Source organism: Loxodonta africana, chromosome 11, assembly GCF_030014295.1.
Source record: "Loxodonta africana isolate mLoxAfr1 chromosome 11, mLoxAfr1.hap2, whole genome shotgun sequence".
NCBI classification, from domain to species: Eukaryota; Metazoa; Chordata; class Mammalia; order Proboscidea; family Elephantidae; genus Loxodonta; species Loxodonta africana.
The window spans coordinates 81,322,957-81,328,225 of NC_087352.1; positions in this window are offsets into that span (position 1 = coordinate 81,322,957).

The following is a 5,269-nucleotide window of genomic DNA, read 5'->3' on the forward strand; positions in this document are numbered from 1 at the left end:
CCACCATATTTATTTGATCTGTATGTTGAGCAAATAATCTGCGAAGGTGGACTATATATATAGAAAAGGCAACAGCAGGGTTGGAGGAAGGCTCATTAACAACCTGCGACATGCAGATGACACAACTTTGTTAGCTGAAAGCGAAGAAGACTTGAAGCACTTACTGATGAAGATCAAAAATTACAGCCTTCAGTATGGATTACACCTCAACATATAGAAAACAAAAATCCTCACAATTAGACCAATAAGCAACATAATGATAAACAGAGAAAATGTTGAAATTGTCAAGGATTTCATTGTACTTATATCCACAATCAACATCCATGGAAGCAGCAGTCAAGAAATCAAATGACATATTGCATTGAGCAAATCTGCTGCAAGTGGTTTCGTACAATATTTGTCCTTTTGTGATTGACTTTTTTCACTCAGTATAATATCTTCCAGATTCATTCATGTTGTGAGATGTTTCACGAATTCATCATTATTCTTTATCGTTGCCTAGTATTCCATTGTGAATATGTACCACATTTTGTTTATCCATTAATCCATTGATGGGCGCTTAGATTGTATCCTTTTTTTTTTTTTTTTTTTGCTATTGAGAATAATGCTGCAATGAACATGGGTGTGCTTATGTCTATTCTTGTCACGGTTCTAATTTCTCTAGGATATACGTGTAGGAGTGGAATTGCTGGATCATATGGTATTTCTATTTCTAGATTTTTAAAGGAAGAGCCATACCATTTTCCATAGTTGTCCCATTTTACATCCCCACCAGTAGTGCATAAAAGTTCCAATCTCCCCACAACCTTGCCAGCATTTGTTATATTCTCTTTTTTTAATCAGTACTATTACTGCCAGGGCGAGATGGTATCTCCTTGTAGTTTTGATTTGCATTTCCCAAATGGCTAATGATTGCAAGTATCTCCTCATGTGTTTGTTAGCCACCTGCATGTCTTCTTTGGTGAAGAAGTAGTTCGTGTCCTTTGCCCATCTTTAATTGGGTTGTTTGTCTTTTTGTTTTTGAGGTGTTGATGTTTTCTAGAAATTTTAGAGATTAGACCCTTGTCTGATACGTCATAGCTAAAGATTTTTCCCACAGTCTATCGGTTTTCTTTTTACTCTTTTGGCCGAGGGTTTTGATGAGCGTAAGTGTTCAATTTTTAGGAGATTTCAGTTATCTAGTTTATCTTCTGCTTTTTGTGCATTTTTAGTTATATTTGGTATTCTAATTATGCCACATATTAGAGCCCCTTGTGTTGTTCCTATTTTTTCTTTCATGATCTTTATAGTTTTACACTTAGGTCTTTGATCCATTTTGAGTTAGTTTTTGTGTATGGTGTGATGTATGATCTTGTTTCTTTTTTCGGCAAATGAGTATACAGTCTTGCTAGCACCATTTGTTAAGGAAACTACCTCTTCCCTGTTTAATGGACTTCATTTGACCCTTTACCGAAGATCAGCTGTCCATAGGTGGATGGATTTACTTTTGGGTTCTCAAATCTGTTCCATTCGTCTATGTGTCTGTTGTTGCACCAGTACCAGGCTCTTCTGACTACTATGCCTATATAATAGGTTCTGAGATGGGGGAGTTTAAAATCTCCTGCTTTGTTCTTCTTCAATAATGCTTTGCTTATCTGGGGCCTCTTTTCTTTCCATAAAGTTAGTGATTAGTTTTCCATCTCATTAAAGTATGATGTTGGAATTTGGATTGGGATTGTATTATATTTGTAGATTGCTTTGAGTTGTATTGACATTTTCACAATGTTAAATCTTCCTATCATGAGTATGGTATATTTTTCCATTTATGTAGATTTCTTTTGGTTTCTTGAAGCAGTGTTTTGTACTTTTCTTTGTATAAGTCTTTTATACCTCTAGTTAGATTTATTGGCAAGTATTTTATCTTTTTGAGTGGTATCATAAATGGTATTGTTATCCTGATTTCCTTTTTGGAGCTCTCTTTGTGAGTGTAGAGGAATCTAACTGATTTTTGTATGTTAATCTTGTACCCTGACACTTTGCTGAATTCTTCTATCAGTTCCAGTAACTTTCTTGTGGAGTTTTTGGAATTCTCTATATATATGATCATAAAAAAAAAAAAATATGATCATATTGTCCGTGAATAGGAATAGCTTTACTCCTTCGTTATGAATCTGTACGTCCTTTATTTCCCTTTCTTGCCTTATTGCTATAGCTAGGACTTCCAGTACAATATTGAATAAGAGTGATGATAAAGCACATCCTTGTCTAGTTCCCATTCTCAAGGAGAACTTTCAGTCTTTCTCTGTTAAGAATAATGTTGGCCATTAGTTTTGTATATATGCCCTTAATTGTGTTGAGGAATTTTCCTTCTATTCCTATTTTGCTGATAGTTATTATCAAGATCGGTGTTGGACTTTATCAAATGCCTTTTCGGCATTGATTGAGATGATCATGTAATTCTTGTTCTTTGTTTTATTTATGTGGTGGATTATGTTGAATGATTTCCTAATATTGAACCATCCTTGCATACCTAGCAGGAATTCCACTTGGTCAATGATGTATTATTTTTCTGATATGCTGTTGTATTTTATTGGGCAGAGTTTTATTGAGAATTTTTGTGTCTACATTCATGAGGTATAGTGGTCTATAATTTTCTTTTTTAGTGTTGCTTTGCCTGGTTTCGATATCAGGGTCATGCTGGCTTCATAGAATGGAATTTGGGGATATTGCTACCTTTTCTATGTTCTGGAATACTTTGAGTAATACTGATGTCAACTCTTCTCTGAATGTTTGGCAGAAGCCATGTGGGCCAGGGCTTTTTGTTGTTGTTGTTGTTGGGAGTTTTTTTTTGTTTTTATGACCTCTTTAATTTCTTTTGTTATGGATTGTCTTAGTTATCAAGTGCTGCTATAATGGAAATACCACAAGTGAATGGCTTTAACAAAGAGAAGTTACTTTGTCACACTAAAGTAGGCTATAAATCCAAATTCAGGGTGTCAGCACCAGGGGAAGGCTTTCTTTCTCTGTCACCTTTCTCATCAATCTTCCCCTGGACAAGGAGCTTCTTTGCACAGGAACCCCAGATCCAAAGGACGTGCTGTGCTCCTGGCACTGCTTTCTTTGTGGTATGAGGTCTATCTTCTCTCTGCTTGCTTCTCACTTTTATATCTCAAAAGAGATTGACTCAAGATACATCCTAATCCTGTTGATTGTGTCCTGCCTCATTAACATAACTGCCTCTAATTCTGCCTCATCAGCATCACAGAGGTCAGGATTTACAATATATAGGAAAATCACACAATACTGGGAATCATGGCCCAGCCAAACTGATACACGTTTTTTTTGTGGGACATAATTTTAATTCAATCTGTGACATGGGTCCATTCAGACTTTCTACCTCAGTTTGTGTTAGTTCGGGTAGTGCTGTGTTCCTAGAAATTTGTCCATTTGTTTTAGGTTTGCAAATTTGGTGGAGTATTATTTTTCATAATATTGTTATGATCCTTTTTTATTTCAGTTGGTCCTGTTGTATTTCAGTTGGTCCACTCATCTTTATTTCAGTTGGTCCACTCATTTTTTATTTCAGTTGGTCCTGTTTTATTTCAGTTGGTCCACTCATCTTATTTCTAATTTGGGTTATTTGCATCTTCTTCTTTTCTTTTGTCACTTTGGCCAGTGAGGTATCAATTTTATTAATCTTTTCAAAGAACCAACTTCTAGTCACACTGATTCTTTTGATTATTTTTCTGATTCATTTATTTCTGCTCTTATTTTTATTATTTCCTTTCTTCTGACGGCTATGGGCTTCCTTTGCTGTTCTTTTTCCATTTGGTCCAGTTGTAGGGTTAAGATATTGATTTTGGCCCTTTCTTTTCTGATGTGTGTGTTTATTTGCTATAAATTGACCTTAAGCACTGCTTTTGCTGTGTCCCAAAGGTTTTGGTGTATTGTGTTTTCATTCTTGTTTGATCCTAAGAATAGTTTTTTTTTTTTTATTTTATTGTTAATTTTTTCTATTACCCATTGGTTTTGAAGCAAAGTGTTAATTCAGTTTCCATGTATTTGATTTTCTTTCTTGTTTTTCCTGTTACCAATTTCTAATTTTGCAGCACTTTGATCTGAGAAGATGCTTTGTATTATTTCTACATTTTTGAAATTATTGAGGCTTGTTTTGTGGCCTAGAATATGGTCTATTCTGGAGAATGAGCCAGGTGTGTTGGAGAAGAATGTATGCTCTTCTGCTGTTGGGTAGAGTGTTCTGTATATGTCTATGAGGTCGAGTTGCTTGATTGTGATGTTTAAATCTTTTGTATCTTTGTTGAGATTCTTTCTAGTTGTTCTGTCCTGCCTTGAAAGTGGTGTGTTAAAGCGTGGAATTGCCTATTTCTCTCTCCAATTTTGTTAGAGTTTATTTTATGTATTTTGGATCTCTGTCATGGAGTGTGTAAATATTTATTATGGTTATGTCCTCTTGGTGGGTTGATCTTTTAACCATTTTATAGTGCAGCCCTTCCTTGTCTCATGTTGGATTTTGCTATAAAGTTTATTTTATCAGAACTTAACGTTGCCACTTTTGTTCTTTTCTGGTTACTGTTTGCTTGATATATTTTTTTCCATCCTTCGATTTTTAGCTTATTTTTATCTTTGTGCCTGTGTGTCTCTTATAGGCAACATATTGATGAGTTGTGTCTTTTTAACCATTCTGTTACTCTCTGTCTCTTGACTGGTGCATTTAACCAATTTACATTCAGCGTGGTTATTGATAGGTATGAATTTACCACTGTCATTTTGATTTTTTTTTGTGTGTGGGGGGGGAGGTTGTTGACAGCTTCTTTGTTCTGCTTACTTTTCTGTACTGAGTTCTTTTTGTTTAAGAATTTTCATTTCCTTCCTGTTGTTGATTTTGTGTTTGCTGAATCCTTATGGTTTTCTTCTTTTTTTTATTTTGGTGAGTAAGCTTATTAATTTTCTTTGTGGTTACCCTGAAATTTACCTTTATCTTCTTAAGTTTAAAACAGTGTGTTATGTCTTGATATTGCCTTGACTTCCTCTCCATATGGAAGTTTTTTAGCTACACCACTTATTGCCCTTTTTATTTTGACATTCTCATCATTTACACAGTGACGTCTCTGGTTCCCTGTTTTCAGTCTTATAGCTTTATTTTATTTTTGAGAATTCTTCATCTTGGTTGGTATCTTGGTGTCTTAGTCATCCAGTACTGCTATAACAGAAATACCTTGGCGACACCAGACAGTATCAAATAATATAATGAAATGGATGGGTCAAACAA